Raw genomic sequence first — 23777 nt, forward strand, 5'->3', positions numbered from 1 at the left:
AGGTAATTGATTACATGGATTTTTTTGAATTTTGTTTTGTGTTTCAAAAGCATTAAAATAAGAGTTTCCACACCACCATAGTTTTCCCAAGTTAAAAGGTTAGGTAGGTTGGTTTTTGGACAAGTATTTTTAAATTAAGATATAATTTTAATATATGTAAGTGAACAAAATTCATCTTCAACCCCTTTAATATTACAAAGGTGACAAACTCTTTCATCCTAAGGCATTTTGGGAATTCACATAGAGTTTCACTATGGGGTTCATAGGAATGAGTGTTTGTTTTAGCAATGTTTATTTTCTTTTTTACACTCATCAAAACATATAGATACTTCTGATATTTTAGTGTGGGGTGGATCACCTCATAATATCCTAATTTTTTTTCCCTCTAACTCTTTATCCCACAACAATTTCTCTTTAAATTTTGATTTAATAATATTTTTAATATTCACTTTATTTACAAAATGATATCTTCCTTTATTTCCCACTCGTTTAGTGGGGAATCCTTATGTCATTCTGGTTTAAGCCAAAGATAGCTTTGTCTCAAATTTAAAGTAATTTTAGGAATTCTCTCATCTTCCATGTTATTTAAATTATTCTTATAGATTAGATGGAAGGTCATACCTATACTCTTATGAGGGATAACTTACCTTTATGAAAAACATAGGATAAGATGTAATAATTTCTTCATTATTAAATAGTAATATTTTTATAAATGTTTAATTAAATCTCACTAATATGATTTATAAAGAGGATGTGAAATCTTATTTTTATACGAAATTGGATGGGGAAAAATATTTCCAATATAAAGAGAATCAAAATTCCTGGTTTAATACTATTATGTATGTTTGTTTAGATTTTTAGTTTAGTTTTTTTTTTTCTTTTCTATGTGGTTCATGGATACTGGAGATCATTGACCACTATATCCATGAAATATATTTATGAGGAAGATTCACCCAAATGGATCACTTCTTGTTGGGTCAACTATGGAACCGCGAGAATGTCTAGAGAATTGAACTAGTGACCTCTCAATAGTAAAGGTTTTTTAACAACCTTGAATCAAATAGTTAAGTTAACTTATAAGAGATATTTTTTAATTCAATATTAGTAAAAATGGTAGAAATTATGGAAAGAAACATATACTTAATAAAGATGGAAATCTAGATGAGATGACAAGACAAGGATGAAAAAAGAAGGAAATGTCAAGATAAAGACAAATTGGTGGAAATTTTCAATTTGGAGGATATACAATAATGCATTGTGATTTGGAAATGTTTTTATCATAGTATATATATATATATATATATATATATATATATATATATATATATAGCCCAAGGTCAAAGATGAGTAGTGCTAGGAGGAGCCATTATGTCTTAATGAACCTAAAGGGTGAAGGAAGAGATGAAACACCTTTTCTATTTTAATCTCTAATATGGAAATGAGATCAACCACTCTTTTCTCAATATCATACATGATTTAATTTACATGAAAAACATTATAAAGGTATTTATCTAGCATAACAAATTAAGAAATTGAAGCAAGACTCAAAGATGACACTGCAAAATGCATTTAAAGAGTATAGCACATAAAGGGATATAGTTTATAAATTAAAAAAGAAATAGAAGATAAGCTATTAAATGTTGTAACAAATTAAAAATGAATGATACATTTTTTATTTGGAAAAATTCTTATCATCATTGCATAATAACTATCCCATTTACTAATATGAGAATATTAACCATCTTGTGGAAATGAGTGAAAAATATTTGGTTTATAGTTAGCCCCAACTATTACAAATAATGAATATGCATAGGAAACATGGCACATGAGGAGCTAAATGTCTTTCGGGGATTTGAAAATGAGTGGTAGAAACATCACAACTCCAACTAATCATCGAATCAATAAATCATTGATATTAATACTGAAGTTACTGTGGAAGATTTCTTTATGTATGTATAAAATTTTGGGTAAGACACTAGTGCTCATTAAGAAGGAAGCTCCTAAGAAATTGAAGTAGTTCATCTTAGGAAAATGGAGCCTATATCATTCCAAATAAATATCTTCTATGTTAATTGTAACACATATAGGATGGCCTTTGTATGTATTCATATAAATTGTATTAAGTTGGTGATGTATGTTGTGTTTTTCTCATCTTTATCTATCTATCTATCTATATATATATATATATATATATATATATATATATATATATATATATATATATATATATATATATATAGCTTGTGTGTTTATTTGTAAACATGTTTTGAGGCCATAGTGCTTGTTTCAATAAGATCAAAGAGATTATGTGCTAAAAGGCCAATGAACATAGAAATACAACCTGTGATCACTCATGTTAATAAAAGGCACCATTTTTATAGACCAACTCAGACACAAGAGATGGGGGATAAGACTCCACAAAAGTAAATGTTGAGGGGATGGAACATATAAAATTCAATAGTGCAAACTATCTTTGCATTCACAATTATAATATTACATATATACAAGAAGCATTGTCTCAAGATTGGTAAATTGTATTGTACACACAATAATCTCGTTGACAGAATATTTCAACCACACACAAAACTAGGAAACAACTCCTAACTAATAGGAACAAACTTCTTTACATAGCAAGAGTCACAACTGAGACAAGTAGGAATTACATTTTCCATCACTCCCCATTAATGACTACTTGTCTCGATATCAATTTGCAAGATCTACATCTAGTCGAGTCTCGTAATTACACCTTGTACCTTGTTCATGCAATTGTCAATGTCCATATAAAGGAATAACCATCTACCAGAATGCATGACTTCCCAACCGCTGCAACTCCCAGTTTACTATGAAGTCCTTCACATACACGGTTCATCAACATTTTCTTTAATGATAAGATCATCTACATATAAAGAAATCCAAACAATTTTCCCCTTTTCATCAAACACAGTATACAAATGAGGGTCATTCTCTAATACGAAGATAAAATTTAATAGTGCAAACGATCTTTGCATTCACAATTATGATATTACATTTATAAAAGAAGTGTTGTATCAAGATAGATAAACTATCTTGGACACACAATTAGCTAATTGAGAGAATATCTCAACCACACACCAAACTAGGAAAAAACTCTTAACTAATAGGAACAAACTACTTCACATAGCAAGAATCACAACTAAGACAAGTAGGAATTACATTTTGCAACAAGAAATAAGACATGGTTCCTAAGTCAAATAATTAATATAATATTCTAAAAGTGACTTTATGGAATATAAACCAAAGTAAAAAAGGGCATGTATATGCCTAACAATTTGGTGTTTTATCCTAAGTCTAGAAGTGAATGGACAAATAGTTTATTCGAGTTCCCAAGTGGTGGGGTAAGTTCTTTTAGTGATGCTTGGAAATAAGACACCATGAATACAAAGTATTGTACTTCAACATTATTGGCATCATTCCACTGTAATTCAGCTTAGTTGCTTGGTGGTTCATGCTTTAAACTTGAGGGTAAGTGACCTTGGATAGTCATTGAGACCTCTGACCTAGAAAACTATTATGAATTCCTTGATGGGTTTATGTGGCCAATTATCCCTTCTTTTCTCAGGTAATGTTGATGCTTGGAGGGGGGATTTATTTGGAAATATTACCCAATGTGAGGTTTTAGAAGTTCCTCAAAGACTCCTTAAGGAATATGGAACTTCTGAAGCTACAATACTCTAATACTTGTTAGTTGTCATGTGCTAGAAGCCCTAAAGGGTAGTGGCATATCTTGAAGGACTATGGAAGAAAAAAATGGGGTGCATTAACTTGGGTTTTGTAAGGTGGGGGATGAAAGAAAATACTCATGGAGGCTACTAGTAATACCTAGCCTAATAACTTTTTGGTATTAATTGTGTGACCATAGTTGGCTCTAGGTGAGTATTTTCCGTAGTGGAGTTATAACCCCATTTTAGGGGTGACCCAATGCTATGATATTTTGAGTAGTGAGGTATATGGATAAGTGGAAAGTTTCATGTCTATAGCTAGTCGATGACATACAAAAGATAAGTGTTACTATTATGTTATCATATGCTCAATGCTATGCCTATTCTTCTGTATACATTTTGTTTATATATTCCATTTGTTCATGCACATCCATATTGTTGTCCCGAGCAAGTTAATTTATGAATATCATGGTAGTATACATGAGATATCCATGACAAATCCAAATTATGTTATACTAGGGGTATTGTAAGGGAGAAATTCAATCGGGTAATGCACCCAAAATATATTATAAGGTAGTTAAGTGATGTTGGTGGGAATCAAATCTTGGTGGGCTTGGTTAGTTGTGGCATCAAAAGTTTATGGGCCAAATTACACTGTAAATTTCATGTATCAAGTCAAATATTGTCAACATATTTTAGACTTATGGGTGTAGTTGGGGACCATTAATGGATAAGAGATTTGTTTATGTAGTTGATGTAAGTTAACCATGTATATATTTAGTGGATAGTAGACTTGATTCCTAGTCAATGTGAAGTTGATAGGAAGTAGATCCACATAGATGATCATTAGATAATTGATATTTCAATTATATTTTTCAATTGATGGGATCAATTGACTTCCAAGATTTTTTTTTATTCAAAATAAGTTTAAGGAGGAAATATTTAGTATCGGTGTGCATAGAAAAAAGAAATCATGGTTTCCCTAGTGCCTTTTACTCTCATTGGTGGATAGAGGGTACCAAGTATGCTACACTAAAATTTGATCTCTTGTGTTTAAATTTAATAACTAGTTTTGTATGTTTTACATTCATAATTTTCTCATGGGCATCCTTGGATAGGATAATGTTTTTGTATCTCCATTAATCTAACTTGTTGTCTTTGATAAATGTATGTTTTATAGGATCATTTAGTCCATATGCTATGGCATATGCTGTATATTAATGAATTTTTAATAGTATGATAAGGATTGGTAGTAAAAATATAATACATGAAACTATAATGAATCTAATCTTATAAAATATGCATTTTTATTGTCACCTCAATTTTGATAAATATTTTACTCTTGCTTCAAAAAAATATTAGTTAAGTTGCACACATATTTATTTAGGTATTAACAAAATTAGTTTTATGATGAATATAGAATAATGAGGTCTAAAAAGATTTGGAAACACATTTGTTGTTAATCAAGACATGATGGCATCTCTAAGGAAAAACCCTACATAGACCATGCTATGGTGAAGGAGTTTGGAGCATGGATCCTTATAAAAGATTGGGATCAACCCCATCCCATTACAATGTGATCACATGAATAGAGAACACCACTTTCTGAAGAAGGGAACTCCACAAATTGATCAATACAAATGGTAACTCTAACAATAGGAAAGACCCGTCAAGTAGAAAAAATGAAAAGGATAAAGAGAATGAAGCAAAGTAGGACAATTAGATTAAAAAAAGGGAGGATAATAGAAAAAAACAAGATCATGCAACCAAAAAGCAGAGAAAATACTCAAAGACAAGGTTACCTCCTCAAAAATTGGAGAAACAATTCAATACATGTATAATCCAACTCTTATTGGGAAATTTCTCTGACTATGGCCTTTTGAAAAATTCCCCAATAGGATGGATCTAAAAAAAGGGTATCCGAAAGGATATATTAAACTCAAACTGGGATACAGAGATTTTTTTAAAGCAATATTCAATAACTTGGAAGAACGCAACAAATTTTTCAAAACATGCCTAAATCATTTAATTCAGATAGATTATAGCTTTGATTCTAGAAGGAGCACTTCTACCTCGGCAAACAAGATTTATCAACATATCTAGTATGGATGAGATTATATTATCTTCCTTAGGACTTTTGGGATAATGAAATTCTAGAAGGCATAGATAATGCCTTAGGATCATATGTAGTGTTCTTGGAAGCCATCAAGCAAGGCCAATAAACCTCATATGCATTGATATGCCACTGCATGGACATCTTACAACCATTGATGGCTAACATCTACATTTTGTACCAAGGAAATACATACTTCCAATTAATAGATTACAAACAATTCCTAGTTAGGTGTAGGAAATGCCATGACCATGATCATATTTTTCAAGAATTTTTCTCAAATCCTCTCAGCCGACCTCAAAACACCCTTGAGAAAAGGATCTAGAAGTATTTGAAAAAATCCCCTTAAAAAGATAATTCATTGAAAAAATCTAGGAAATCCTTCCAAAGAACATACAAAGGGAGGAAGTAGGTATGAAGTCTTAGTTGTTGTAGAAGAAAGACAACTAATCAATGAAGGGAACAAATAGGTGAGCACTAGAAGGAGAAACACCTAGTATCAATCCCACTAGAAATCACACAAAAAACAATGAAAAGGAAAATAAAATAATTCAAGTAATACAAAGGACATAAAAATGTAGGAAAATCATGAATTGATTCCAAAAGAAAAAGACATGAAAGACATGGAAATGGTAAAAATGGATATTCATTCCCTTGTTGTACCATAGAAAATCCAAGATCCACCCAAAATTCCAAAACAAGAGATATAAATAATATATAGAGAATACATGCATGATTTGAAGTCACAATATCATCAAATAAAGGGCAAGACCAATCATGGTTATGATTATCTATAAGTTCACAAAATTAATAGCAAATAAATCATAAAAGAAAATGTTAAAGCCAATAAAGAGAAGAAAAAAGGGACCACAAATCCAACGAACAACTGAACAAGAAATTGGGGAAATATTAGAAAATTTTGGTAGGATAAATCTAATGATTGACTCCTACCATCTCTCATTTCCTCTAAACAAATGGGAAATGTAGAGGTAAGGAAAATCTTAGATAGCATCCTTCATGCTCATGAACTAATACATTCTTTGAAAATCACCGAGAAGTCTTCATCACTATGGTTGAATGGCTACAATAATAATTATTCTTCATCAAAAGTTGGAAATGGCAGCAATCAAATAGAGCTTGGTATGGATGATTACTTATGGGATATTATTTCCATGGAGGCAACGTTGTTAGATGTATTCCAGAATGATGAGCTAGGGGATAATGCTCATGTCACTAATATCTTGTTTGAAAGCCTAAAATTTTCTTCTACCAACCGTCTCTTTGGACCTCACGGCTAGTCAAAGTATACCTAGCTAAGGACAATGATGTTACTGTATAGATTGAAAGAAATGTTTGGCATGTCGAATGCATGTTTCTCAACAATATTGAGGTAATTGACCATGATCAAATCCCTTATATTTTGAGAAATCTTGTCACACAATCAACATTAAAAATGGTTATTTTTATGAACGTTAAATATTGACATTATACATTTATATTTCCCACCAATTGTAGGTTATTCAAAGATAAGTTTCTTCCGAGTGATAATGTCTTGCCTTGTAGCTATGAAGAGGCAAAGAAGTCATTGAAAATGTTGGATGTTGAGTAGATATCATATCATGAATATTCAAATGATTGTATTCTATATACACGAGAATATGTAGGTAAAAAGATATGCTGGAAATGTGGGCCTGAAGGTTATCATAAAAAATGGTAAATCTCATGGTCCTCCTCATAATATATTGAGGCACATGCCTATAATCCCAAGAATTCAAGGCTCTTTTGTTGCAAAGAATTAGTTTTGTTGTAAGGATGGCATGCCTCACATAGAAGTGAGTTGGGAGTTTTGTGAATCTCGACAGATTCAATATCCATGAAGCATATAAAGGATACATGGCCCAAAAAATTCAAGGATGAAGTACAAATTCTATGACTCAGAATATCCATGGATGGTGTCAACCCATGTTTCCTCCAAAACACCAACTATTTTGTTTGGCATGTAGTAGTGATCAATAAAGGTATACCTCCATGGTTTTCATGAAGAATGAACATCTTATGTTGGCTCTCATAGTCCCTAATAGAATAAAAGTGAAGAATATGGATGCCTACTTACAACCATTGGTAGATGAATTGAAGTAATTATGGGAAGGGATACATGTATATGATGTATCAAGACCCACACAAAATAGAGGAGTTCTATGTTGTATGGCATATGAGCTTACACCATATATGATTGTCCAGGCTTAGGAATTTACTCTCGTAAATTACATGTTTATTGATTTTTCTATATATGTAAAAACATTGTTTCACTTCAATTGTTGTGATGTTCATGGTCATTAATGTGCCATGTATTATACAACAACTTCACAAGTCTTGTAACAAAAGGGTATCATGGATGTAGATTATGTGGACCTTCTCTGAAGGCTAGGCAGTCCAATCACCTATGAAAGCCATTGTATGACTTCTCTAGGTTATTCTTCTGAAAATAACACCGTTACATAAGAGAAACATATGTTTTCATTGGAAAACCATAGAGAACCCAATGGCCTACAATAATTACACAAGTTGAATGGCTTAGAGTATATGAGAGAGAGAAGGAGAAGGAGATTACAAAAATGTTTGATTCAAATGGGGAGCCTATTTTCAATGATCCATAATTCTTTGACACCTATGTTGAGAAATTTCCCATTGAGATGAAAAGGAAATCTGTGTTTTATGAGCTCCCATTTTGTGACCATATTAATATTTCCCAATTACTAGATCCCATGCATATATTTAAAAAAAATGATCTTCTTTATGGAGGCACATATCATCGAAAGAAAATGAGACATTGGATGTTAGAAGAGATCTTATTTCTTGAAAAATTCAAAGGAAACATTGGCCAAGACAAGAAACCAGAAGAGAGGCTGGTCCCTCTTGGTCTTTAAAAGAAGTTGATGTCCCATGAATTCTAAGGAAAGATGATCTTTCTTTAGCAAAGGAAGTTATAATGGGTGTGAGGGTTCCTTCTTTATATGGGCCTTCACTGCAATGATTCTTCACTATGGGAGACCATTTGTCGGGGTTGAAATCACAAGACCATTTGAGCCTTCTAAGAATACGTATGTCAAAAACATGATTTATTATTTGTTATTAATTTTATTCAATGGGATAAAATATAATTAGTTTTTTTTATGTGTTTACTTTGTAGTTTCATTATCCTCTACTCATGCGCACCATGACTTCCCATAAGACCTATGACGTGCCATATCTGAATTATTTTCATTTGTACATTGAACCAATACAAAGGAGATTCATAGGGGTAGCATTCCACGATGGCGTCAAGAGATAGCTGATATTGTTTGCATGTTTGGGAAGGAACTACTAATGAGTTTCATGAACTTGTAGGTTCATCTTCTAATTCAACTAATAAATGGGGTTGAATTAGTTGGGGTGATTCGATCAAGGATAGTTTTAGGGGCGAATGTTCGCCCTTTGGCAAAATTAAGGGGTTTTAAATTTTTAGCGGGCGAATATTTTGTATCATAGTACATTTTTACAAATCACCTCAAATATCCCACCTTATTTTAAGGGAGAGGGTAAAAAAGGTAAATTTAGCCCTTGAAATTAGGACTTACAACCTTCCATTCCCCATTTTCAAGAATAGGTTTTATTTAAGTGAATCCATTCGCCCATTTTCAAGAATAGGTTTTATTTAAGTGAATCCTATGGGCCAAATACCATATTTATAAAAGAGGTATGGTAAATTAATAAAAATATAAATAAATGAGAGGTATGGTAAATAAATAAATTTTTTTTTATATTTACTCCATAAGTCACCTTATATACATGTAAGGGTGTAAACAAATAAAAATATAAGTAAAGTGGAGGTATGATAAATAAATAAAACGTTTTTTATATTTACTCCATAAGTCACCTTATATACATGTAAGGGTGTAAACAAATAAAAATATAAGTAAAGTGGAGGTATGGTAAATAAATAAAACGTCTTTTTATACTTACTCAAAAGGTATGGTAAATAAATATAAATATAAATAAACTAGACGTATCGTAAATAAATAAAACCTCTTTTTATATTTAGTCCATAACCCTCGTTCTATTTATGAAGGCTCAAGAAAGAGGTTTTATTTAAGTGAATCCTATGGGCCAAATACCATATTTGTAAAAGCGGTATGGTAAATTAATAAAAATATAAATAAACGAGAGGTATGGTAAACAAATAAAACATTTTTTTATATTTACTCCATAAGTCACTTTATATTTACGAACACTCAAAAAATGGGTTATATTTAGCTGAAACCTATGGCCAAAATACTATGGGACAAATACCATGGACTAGATTGTTATTAATACCATGCAAAAAACCATTATTAACCCTAATATTAGAATTAATAAAAACAAAAATGGCACATGGTATTGACCCATGGTATTCACCTGGAATGTAGCCTATGCCTATTTAAATGGGGGAATTAAACCAGCATGTAGCCTATGCTAAGATTCAGTAGGACTTTACAAAGTTTTAATATTTAGTGAAAGACTCGTCAAGATCTTACAAGATTTTATAATTGAGTAAAATATTCGCCATGAGAGATTCACCAAAAAATTATATATACATATTATATTATTGATAAAATCGCCTTCCATTTTTCCTATATAGCATGGAGATTCGCCCATTTATTATATTTATTAATTTAGGGGGGGTTCTTAAAATTTTCCCTGGATTCGATGTTCTTATTAGAGAGGTACATGAAGAAATTGAAAGGTTTTGTTCGACAAAGGGAAAAACCTGAGGGGTCTATTGCAGAGGTGTACGTATCCTATGAGTATTTATATTATTCCAACGAGTACATCAAGTAGATCGACAACACACCAAGTGGAGTGATGTGGGACGATGAAAGGGATGAAGACAAAATAAAAGGGGAGATTCTCCAAATGAATGGAAAAAGGTGCATGATAAAGAGTAAGTGAGTTATTATTTGTCAAATTTCTACACATTGAACTTCATAATGCATATTTTGATCTCATATGTAATATATATGTTGGTTTGATTTCATCATTGAATTCATAAATTAAAGCCATCAACAAATTCATTCTTTACATTTCGTAAGTGACATAGTTGCGGGTCGCATTGTACGAACGAAAGAGGAAGAAATGGGACAACGACATGAAATAATTTAGATGGTTGAATGGTAAAAGTGTGCCTTATGTTGATCATTTAAAAGAAAATATGCCAATGACATGCCCCAACAGCTAGGTTGTTGATCAAGTCAGAGAAAAATACGGTGCATATGGTCATTTACACACTTGCTGAAGAGGATACCCTAAACATAGGGATTGGGTGCATCTACTCGTCAATATTCGATTTATGCACATTTTTAACTTCATAATGCACCTTTGAATTGTAACATTTATATCTTATATCTTATATTTTATATTTTATATTTTAATTATGTGTTGATTATTAGACACATGACACTATGATTTTTTCACTTTTTTTATAGGTGCATTTGTTCCCATCTATGTGGGCATATGGACATCATTTTTGCACGAAGGATGCCAATGATGGATGCATGATATAAGATTGTGGAGTGGGAGCAGAGTTTGACCAATCTAGTCATGTTAGCCACCATGATTAAAGCCTAATACATGGGATGTTAGGTTACGTTGGAAAGAAACAAGAGATCATTGAAGTGGGCTTCTCTTCCTTCCAATGTGTTATTTTTTGGTGCAAGTGGTGGTACACCTTTGATTGTAATAATGTAAAGAAAGATCACGATAATGGGCTGATATCTATCACCTCTAGAAAGATGTGGCATGAAGCTAGGGAGCCTTATGTTTTCCCCAAACACTGCAATCATGTGTTTTTTTACCTAGATGTATTGGATATGGATTGGTGGTTTGTATTAAGACATGAACCTATATCAAAACATTTTTGAGAAAAACAATGTTATCCTCCCAAGCGAGGAAGATAATGAGGGTGATGATGACAAAGAGTGATATATACTTGTGTTATTTCATCATTTATACTATTGTTGTATGCTTTTGTTTTCTTTATTTCGCTAATTATATTTTTTTTTATTCGTCTCATTGGAATTTTATATAATTGGTATGATTCACAAATGTGTTTGCATGTCTTTTTTTAAGTGGAAATGTTTTTACACTTAAAACTAAGTATTTCCAATTGTGTAATTTATAATTTAAAAATTAAAATTTTAACATGTTTGTTTAATTCTGATTTATAACAGACTTATTCTATAGGCTTTGGATAGTCATGAGGATGGATCAAAAGATTTTAATTATAAGCACAAGTTATCCATTTTGTACTCTTTTGTTGTACATTTTTGACCCCAAACATATATTTCTAATACAAAATTTTCTTCTATAAAAGTTGATTTTCAATCCTAAAGATGAGCACTCCAATAATAATGCTTATTTATAATTATATTTTTTTTTAAGATATCAATCTAAATATACTCATTATTTGCTATCTCAAATGACATTGTGAGTATCAATCTAAAATAACTCACAAATTGATAGAAAACAAAGAAGGAAAATCATATCTATGTTATACATGTGTACTAAAAGGCCTACTAAAACCATCATCAATTTTTTTCAATATAGTAAAATAACTTCCCTTCTTTTCACTATGAAACATATCTCCATAAATATAAATGTTTAAAAAATGGTGTACAATATCTATGATAATAAACATTGAAGGTGACAATCCTTCTCAAGTAGGAAAATGAGAAGAATATCCTAAAACTCAAAAAATAGAGAATTTAGAAACAACATTGAAGATTTATTCTAGAAAGGTTCACAAGAGCACTCCATGATTTCGATCAAATAAGTTGATTCTTCCCTACTTGACATAAAATGGTTGAGATGAAGGAATTAAAGAGTAGGAATGTTTAATTAGATGTTAGATACTTATTGGTTTATTAACCATTTCACATGTTTTTTCTTCAGGTTTATATCAAAATCAATATAGATCATGTAGTGATAAATCTATGACGAATTCAACAATAAAAAAAAATTGTGTATTAATATGTAAGATTAAATTCTTTACACGAGAGGTGAACTCATGTTTACTATATTTAAATTCCAGTTCTTGCAACATTATGTAAACTAATAGGAGGTCTTATGTGCATGTGTAAAATATTGATTACATCATTTTATGGACTATAAGTGAAACAAATGGGCTTACATGGATGCATGAGAGGTTTTAATTTTTCTTTTCATGGATAATGAAAGAGTTTTGACTTTTCTTTTCATTGGTAATTATAAATAAAAATTGAATTAATAAATATTTTATGTCTCAGAATTAAATGATAAATAGTGTGATGGGGATTGAGAGGCATTTGTCTAACTTTCTAATATACTTGGTGATGCATTTTTCTTTCCTATTTAGATTATGTAAAATAAATATATATTTTCATGTATTTATAAGTAAATTATTAAAAATAGAAATTCCTTTATTATTGTAAATATGATGTGTTAGCTAGGAGAAATGCGGAAATATGAATTTTAGTGATATCATGATAAGTATGTGGAAAAAATAATATTTATTGAGCTCTTCATTAAGAAAAATAAAATATATTATTTGTCAAAATGTTAAATCTAATATAGTATGATTTTTGTATTATTTAACTCATATTTGTTTTATTTAAAAAACATAAATTTAAACTACAATAACAAATAACGAACCAAAATAGCACCGAAATGTTATATCTTTATTACTAGAAAAACGTACACTTGCCTCTTTATGAGAGAACTTCCAATAGAAAAAATCCCCAACTACAAGTAACTTCACAAGCCTTATTTTACATTTCTTCCCCATCTTTGGAGAGAGATGGATCTATAATGATTTTCTATCTCTATATATAGACCATGTGTAATTTTTCATTGTCTAAATTGTATTTTCGAATAATTTATTAGTAATAATATTTTATATTAAAAATTGAATGAGTTACACATTTTCATTTTATTAAGAACTAACTAAATTATTTTACCTTTAATTATTTTGTCCTTGTGAGTATTGAAATATTTTACTAAGTAGGTTAGAATGAATATGTATGAACTATCTAAGCAATACAAAAATATTAATTGTAATTTTACAATTATAGTTTCAACCATATTAAACTTTATAATTTATAAAAACATCTTTGCAATTTTTTAAAGTAAGTTGCTTTGCATGTGATTTCATATATAAAATTTTGATATAAGTTCAACAATACATAATTTATAATAAATACTATTTCATAAAAATAAACATCATGATGATCACCATCTAACAAACATAAACATCATCTAAAATACACATTCAAATTCACTAACATCGTCTAATTCTATACACCTGTAGCACGCATAAATGTAATTAGCTATCACACAAATCTAATAATCTAACAAGGACTCATCATCGTGATCACATCTAACAAAACAAAAATGTGGTAATCTAACATCATCACCACACACATCCTAAAATATACATCTCAAGTCAAATAAATGCTATTACATACACATATATTTGCAATCACATTAAATGAACATATATAATATGACCTAACAACATATACAAAAATACCAACATTTGAATTAAGTACATCAACACGAACAAAAAATGCACCATATATATAAATATATATACACACACACACACAAACAAGTCAAATAAAATGTTAGAAATCAACTAATGGAGCAATGAAATACACAGAATATTGTGGAAACACAAATAAAAAAACACATAAAACAAGAGAGACACAAATATACATGGTTCACACACTTTGGGCTACGTCCATTGAAAAATAGTCAATTCTTCCTTTTATATTATCCAATGAAATGAAGAGATACAACCTACAACATAACCATTGTAAGTTCCTCCTCGCTCTCACACAACCTCATCTCTCTCTCTCTCTCTCTCTCTCTCTCAGAATAATAATTCACATTCACAGTACAATTCCCTCATCTAAATAGAGGGGTTTCGTTATAAGGAAAAGAAACCCTAAATTAAACATAACTTCTATCTTCAGATCATTTGCCTAATGAACGACCTAGATTGACTACGAAATTACAATATTTTACAAAGCAATTTTTCATCTATTTTTAGTTTTGGAGGAATTTCCCTTAAACCATCACTAAGGGGGACTCGAAACATATAGTTTCCATCAGTCTTGGATCCTATAAGCAACAATAGTGGGGGATAAAGGCCCCCCACATTGCCCTATTGGGGATTGGGATACAAACACGACTAAAATAAGACCTATCAATTAGGAAGATAATTAGGCTCCAAATCCAATATAAAATATTTGATACAACAATAGTACTAGAAACCTGGTTTGTAGAAGAAGACAAATGGATGGTCAACTGCCTTAACAGTCAAACTATGAGGTGGAGGAGAAGGTGGTTTGTTTTCTCCCTAAGGAGAAACATGAGGCAATGGGTGATCATGAGGTGAATGATGAGGAGGTGGGGTACTACTAGAAGGATCACTGACACCCTGATCATGATTCGATGGGTTGGTATGTCTACGTGAAGACTATGTATCTAATGTATGGTCATCTTGATGAGTTGGAGTACTACTATAAGGATCACAAACCTAATCAGCATGATATGATGGGGTAGTACTGGTTGAAGGCTAATGTGTATCTACTGCACCATTCCCATCCCTCCTTGCTATCAATATCCTAGTTCCTCCAATGATATGATGCATAAGAATCATCATATCACATAGACAACCCCTCAAGAGCTCCATTCGCCTAGGATTTTCCCTGATGTCTCAAGTCATTGTAGGGTAGACTCCCTCCTCAACCAAAAGTATGTAGAGTTAGTCATAGTACTCCATCTTGAATATGACATCAGCCTTATGCGACCACATGCCTACGCTCATCTACATCCGAGGATGTGCCTCACCCCCCATGGCCTTGACCATCTCTGCATATCCTTCTGGTGGGGGAGAAGGCATGTCCCTAACGAATGTGCCAATTTTTACAAATAATATAGTACACAACAATAATTTAACAAATTCATTAAAAGATTAATAAAACAAGTTAAAGAACATGCTAGAATAAATTTCATTCTAAGTAATTAAGACAATACAATGAAATTAGCTTAATTTAAATAAAACAATAATATTACCTCTATCATTTGTAGACACATATGGTGTGAAGAGGATGTTTGGTCACTATTGCCAATCCATTCCTGTGTAATGAAATGTCCCCAAGAAAAACATGTGGTCAGCCTCACTGTCCAATAGCCCCAATGCCTTGGCATAAATCTTAGTTGAATACTCTAGTTGGCCCCTCTTGGGCATCATCTCACCCCACATGCGTATCTGCACCTCAGTCATCGGTTTAGGAGGGTGATGGTCAAAAGTAGTCCTTGCCTTCGGAAGCCTCTTAGAAAATAAAAATAAAAAGTTTGAAGCAAAAGGGAATCTCACCCTCCCATAGATCGTAACACAACATCTATCTAAAGCCATGTACGAAATTTCCAAAAGAAAATGGCCGACCATCTAATACATTGTGGCCTCTACACCAAAGAATCATCATAAAGAACAAGAGGGAAACTACTACATTTCCCATCACTAGTATAGTGTGCAATGGTACTCACTAGTGAGAGGCACCTAACCTCCTCTTCACCAAAATAAGTGATCTGTAACTATCCACCAGACACTTGAAAATATGTTGGATGCACTACATGATCCCTAACATAGATTTGAGAGTAGACAAGCTGACTCTTTGCTACAAAACCATGGGGGAATCAGGGAGCTGGGGAAAATCCTCCCCTCCTGGATAGGCTAGTGATGAAATACATTTCCTCCTCAGTGGACTCATACAACATGTCAAGCCTAACATAGAAATATTTTCAGTGGACATCTCGCTAAAGGATCAATTGTTCTAATAACCTAGAGTGCCCCTTTAGAGTTGTATCCTCCTCACAGTACTTAAGGAGGCATACATTCCTCAAGAGTCCTTGGATCATTGTGGTAATAGGGTGATGGTATAAATATATATCCCTCTCTCATGCCTCCCATAGTTAGACCATATTGTATAGATTTTCCCTTTTCTCCTATTGTTATTTCTCTTCCGTTTGTTGTTGTCTTTGTTGTATGTTTGACATATACAATACATCAAACTCATACATAAAAACAATTTTCATTATTAAATGAAAAATGTGTTTATAAATATGAAACATATAAATTTCAATTAAAAAAAAAATCATCCTCAGTGTGCAAAAGGAAACAAGAATGCACTAGACATTGTGCACCACAAAACAAAAAAGCATCAACCACAGTGCTTACAACAACTTAACACACTACTTTCAATTCACATACATACAAAAACATTGGTTATTTTTATTTTTCAATGTGGTGTGTTGATATAACATTTCATACTGGTGCGTAAGCATAACATTTTTTCACCGAAATAGAATGTTCAAGTTAGAAAATGCACTGAGCTAAATTTTTTTAATACTATGCATTTAGTGCATTTGGTAAAAATAAATGCACCGAGAAGTAATTTTTAGTAGACACACCATTGTAAAAATTATAACTTTTCCCAGTGCATTTCAATTTACCAAACGCACCGAAACAACTGTGGTGTGTTAATGGAATGCACCAATTTGCGATTCACCCTATAAATTTACACGGTGCACCATAATCAGTGTGAGCCTAACGTGTCAAATGCACTGTGCAGGAAAAAAAAGTATTTGTTTTATCTAATTTTCAATTTTACTATGCTAAAAAGTTAAATTTGAGAGAAACTTAGACATTACTTGGATATTTTCTTGTTGGGGAGGCATGGTTGCCACGTGAATGAAAAAAATAAATTTGACCACCATTTGAGAAAATTCGAAAGCCACATAGTGAGCAATAGATGGAAGGATAGAAAGCATAGTAAGCACCAATGACCGAGCACTTGATAGAGGCAAGAGTAGCACCAGTGCTTAAGATCTCTACCACACTGCAAATGGTAAAAATGAATTTTACGACAGGTAGTTTTTTTATTATTTAACCTTATTCTAGTGTGCTCAATTAACTGCGTCGATGCGTACTATTTCCTAAAAACACTACTATTTTTAAAATAAAAATACCTATATGGTGCACCTTGTTATTTACACACCGAGGCATTTCAATACATGAATAACATTAGTGCTTCATGGGAGTATAGCACTAAAATGGTGAAAATGAATCTTACAACCAACATTTTTAAATTTAACCTTTGCTTGGTGCTATCAAGTAGTATACACACTAGTGTGCCTTATATAGGTAACACATGGTTTTCTTTATTTGTCTAAAAAATAAATGTACAATGATGCATCACTTTCTATTAAGCACTTGGGTCTTCAATTCAATTAATGACATCAATGCATATAATATAACAAGCACAACACTATTTTTAAGTTAAAAACCCCACAACAATGTGCTATATTCTTTGTGCACCAGAGCATTAGTATACTGGTTTAGCACTGGGGCATCATGAGAGTATATCATCGTACTAGGAAAAATGAATTTTAAGACTGACATTTTTCAAAATTTAACCCTTTTTTAGTGCTATCAAGTAGTATATGCACTATTGTGTATTATGTACTTAGTGCACCACTATGTTTTTATTTTTATAAAAAATTAACTTTTTCGTGGTGCACCATATTCTATTAAGCACTGATGTGTATAATTTTATAATGCATTGGTATCCGCTAAAACATCTGCTCACCCAAATCTTCTAGTGACCTTCAGTACAAATGGATTTTTGGGTTATTTTTATAGGGGATTTCACAAAAACCTCAGCTAGAGGGTCTTTTACTTGTAGTGCTATGCAAACTGTACTCTAATTTTCATAATCTACTATTAAATCTTGTTATGCCAACCCAATACCTAAACAAAATCTTTGTAACCATATTAGTTCCTTGATTTCATGAGTGCCTACTATATATTCAATTGTTGTAGTTGAGAGTTAAACTACAAAATGTTTCTTGCTCATCGAGCTGATTAAACACATACCCACTTATACATATTCTACAAACTATATATCTAGCCTATTCTTCATAAAAAACGGCATGCATGTCTAACACTTTGTCCAAGCCTAGTCTTCCTTAGCAATGCAGTTCATATTTGGTAGTTACATGAAAATACCTAAAAATCCTCTTTATTATTGTCTTATTCTTCTTCCCTAGTTTTGATGTATACCTACTCAAAACTCCCACTACATGTACAATGTATGATCTATTATAGACCATTTCATACATTAAAATTCCAACCACGATGGCATATGGAATGTGTAACATATGTTCTTCATCTTACTATGTCTTGGGACATTGATTTGCTGATAAATTTACCCCTATAGGAATAGGAATATTTACTTTTTTACATTCCTACATATTAAGCCTCTACAATTTTGTCCCATCATTTTCCCTACAATTTAACCATATTTTCCTATTTTCCCAATTTCTTTTAATTTCCATGCCTAAAATGAAATTTGTAGCACCAAGCTCCTTCATGTCAAATTTAGAGAACAATTGATTTTTCATATCTTGGATGATTTCCTTATTGTTTCCAATAAACAACACATCATTCACATACAAGACCAAATAAAAAAGATTAGCATACACTAATTTAAAATATGCGCAATGATCCAATATACACCTTTTGAAGAAAAGTCCCAATATATAAGTATAAAATTTTTGATACCACATCCTTGGTTATTACTTTAACCCATATGGAGTTTTTCGACATGTATACTAGCCCTTTCTTTCCCTTCACTGCAAATCCTTCTTGTTGCTCCATGTAGATTTCTTCTTTGAGATCCCAATGTGGGAATGATGTCTTTGTGTCCATCTATTCTACTTCAAAATAAAAAGAAATAATAAAAGATAAAATAAATCTAATAGAATTTAACTTGACAATAGGAGAAAAACATATCACCGAAGATAAATCTATTTACCTCGGAATAATCATCTATTACTAATTGAGCTTTTCATTTCTTCAATTTCCTTTTTGCATTCAAATTCTTCTTAAACATCATTTTTTCTCCAATGGGATTTCTTCAGGTCAGAAATTTCAGAAGCTTCATTGTTTTCCAAGGCTACAATTTCTTCAACCATGGGCTTTATCTAAATTTTTTCATCTTTTTGAATCTACTATCTCCCTCAAAATTCTAGGATCATCATCACTAATAAAAAAATTAAAATTGGAAATAAAATTAGGTGGAGTATACTAGTCGAGATATTATCTTTCCTGAACCAATATCTTTAATATCCAAGTTTTAGTTTCCCGTTGTTTAAGGGAAAAGTTCCCTAGGGATAGGGTTGGCATCCCTAATAGAGAAGACATATAATTTAATCAAGAAAACTCAATCAGAAATGCATTATACTTTAATTGACAAAGGTAGGAAAAGAAGGCATGCTCGTAGGTCCTACGTTTGATGACATTTACGTAAGTTCCAAACCCTAACTCCTCCTCTAGAAGTTGTAAACCTACAAGATAGATGAGAAAAAATGTATTAGTCACAACATTCAAAGTACATATACATATAATCAATTCAGATCATAAATATATCCATTACAAATCCATATTCATAAATATAAACAATACAAGCTCGAACAAAACATGAGTTTCTTTATTGAAATGATAGCAACAAGAGATAGTTAAGCTACAACGTGATCTTTGTTGTTGGCACTAACAAAACCTTCCTCTAGATATTTCCTAACCATGCCAATGAAGACCTCCTCTCCAATAATAATAGTATGATGTGAGATAAAGGGTCTCAATAAATGGAAACAAGGGTTTCCTGGAGATATGGAAGTGCAAAGAGCATAGGATAATGGAAACCTGATTTGGGGATAATTTAGCAGAGTAAGGATGCCATCATTTGGATAGGCCAGTGGCAATAAAGTGTATTTTGACCACCAAAACCTTGTTATTAGGTTAGGCCATAGGCTCCTACAGGTAGGTTTTCGGTCTAATGCATAAACCCTAACTAAAAAATAGGAATTTTATATATTTTTTCAATTTTAAAAAGTTGTACATGGGAATCATTCATAGGAATCATGTACTTACACTCTTTTATATTGGACGAAGCCACACACTAATTTTGAAATTTGTTTTTTTAAGATATGGACATGTATGCAAGGGAAAATGGATCCGTCAAGGACAATAAAGAGCATATGATGAACAAAAGTGGAAAATTATTCTATAACACCTATTATTCTATATATTTTGATTCATCATCCTTCAATTCAAACTCTATTTTATTTTTCTTCTTTCTCCCTTTGTAAGAATTTTTGTTTTAACATCTTTGGCTTCTCTAAATACCACATCTTTACTATAAATGAAATTCTTAGTTTTTTGGTTCCGAATATTATAACCTTTCAGGCCACCCTTATATGAAATAAAGATACATCTTTTATGCTTATTATATAGCCGAATCATATTTGAACGTATACATTAGCATCACAACCAACTACTCTGAGATGTTGAAGAGATGGTTTCTTACTAGTATATACCTCATGTGGATTCTATTATTAATGGCGTGCCTTAAAAATTATAAGAAGTTAATGAATATAATCCACTTTGATTGTGAAGCCTCGCTTTATGATGAATACAATACAAGACAAGACATGTTGATTCTTAGACTAGGTCTCCTTGGTATATATGTAGGAGAAAAAGGATTCAATTATAATGAAATGGTACAATGAAATGTTTTGGTATACATAACAATATGGAAATAAAAATGTTATAACTCATTATCTAGGACTTAATAAAGGGTTTTAAAGTTAACATGAGTCTTGTATAGGGCTTAATATGCCCCTCCCCTTCAAGGAACGGTTGTCCTCAACACTTGACTAATTGTAGGTGTTTTTGCATGAATAACTTATTAGGAATTTGAGAAAGAGACACAAGACACATATTATGCAAAAAAGGATTTTTTTTATATTTCCCATAAAAGCCAAAGTACATCATCTAATATAGTGCGTATGAGATCCAATAGATTCTAAGGTAAGAAATTGTTGTTAGGAAAATTTCTCAACGCACTCCAACAACCCTCAAACCAATTTCTAAAGAAAACATTATTAATAACACCCTCCCATAATGATTATTTTATAAACTACAATAAGAAAACACATATTACGACAGCAATATTGATATTTGTTTGATTGGTCTTCAACAACAGTTATGCCCACTCTAGAATCTCATAGACATTATGTTTTCTTCACCACCGTAACTATGAGCTATCACTTGAAATCCATTCAAAATATAACTGATTTGGACCATTGTTGACGTAATTGTATTGATTAACAATATTTACATACATGTGTTGTCGAGGCTTCCACAAGAAAATTTTTCAAGTAATCAAACCACTCTTTGGATACTAAAATCATTTTCCCGACTTAGAATCTAGAAAGTCAATTTGGGTATTATGTGTATTTGGAAATTTATCATACAAATTAACCTATCTAACGCACAAGGATATCATATTATAACCAATAGTATTTGTTCAAGGGTTTTCAAGCACTAAGAACAACAAACCATAACAATATGTAAACAAAATCAAACCAATGATGTGTTCATGGGTTTCTAAGCACAAGAACCTCCAATTTAGATTATGTTATCATGTTCACTAATTGGTTCTACACATACACATTTCATTCAATTTTATGTAAAAAATAATCTGTACCAATGCTCTTTGAGTGTGACGAGTCACATCAACTTGACCTTATTGAGAAAAACCTATAATTAGTGATCTCAGAGCACATGGGGTCACATTAGTTTGTTAAATAATTGGCCTGTTCTTTGTGGTTATTTATTATATAATTTTTATTGGCCAATCTAACTAAAGAAAAATAGAAAATAATCTTCTTAACAAAGAAGGCGACAGCCCTTGACAACAAAATCAATCAACCACTTTTAAAACTAGAAAAACCACACATATATGGTTTTCGTTCTTCCTTGGCATGAGTTTACAATTACAGGAAACGAATCCCATACAATTAGTACAAGGAAATTTTTATTCAAGAAATTTCCATCCCATCACAAAACCACTTCTTCTACAAAATAAAGCCTCTCTTCAATATCAGTGATGATGTCCTTTCCTAGTTGTTCAATCATGTTAGAAAAATGATTGTTGAAATTAGAGACAATTATCAACAAATATTTGGTCATAGTTTATGTCATTTCCAAGATTCTAATGATATGTTGTGTCATGGAAATTAATCTCTCATCTCCTTCAAACACAATTGGTCCTAAAAGAAACTTGGTAATTAATATTAGCCTTCGAAACACAAACGATATTTTGACTAGTCAGATTCAATTTCAACTTCCATTAGTAGTTGAACTATCGAATGTATATTTCCATCAAGTCATGGTTTGATGGAATCGTATCTATGGTTATAATCCAAAAGAAAATCTATTGCACCATTGTTTCCCATCAATCTTCCTGTAACAAAAATCGTTCTCTTATTTTCCTCTTTAGCAGTGGAACCAACGATGCCCTTACTATACTGATTTGTTTGACTAGGGAATTTCAAATCTGTATAGTCTACTACATCATTCCATACCTGAATTTGGTGGATCACTGTCATGGGATCGATCCTCTGCTGCCTCACCCTCCTTTAAGTACAAGGATTGCATCCTCTTGTTAGGGTTTTTGGATGAAACATGACCACCAATCCAACTTGATCCCACAACATTGTTCCACTTCCATTTGCACAACCTCCATGAATATGATCAATAGCCTGATAGTGATGGCAACTCATGTCATAATTTAGTTGAATGTTGGGTGATTTTAGTTAAATGATTATACACCCTCCCCAAGACCAATTAGTGAGATATATTTGTTGTTTCATACTCCTCTTCATAATCATGCATGACATGACACACAAGAAAAGAAAAATCAAATTCAACATTACGAAAATTGGAAAAAAAAACTCTCTCATAGACCAATTAATATCTCTATATAATGGGAATGTGTTCCTTA

The sequence above is a fragment of the Pinus tabuliformis genome, chromosome 4_2 (genome assembly GCF_031772625.1).
Source record: "Pinus tabuliformis cultivar Carrire ecotype Pingquan chromosome 4_2, CPIR1, whole genome shotgun sequence".
NCBI lineage: Eukaryota > Viridiplantae > Streptophyta > Pinopsida > Pinales > Pinaceae > Pinus > Pinus tabuliformis.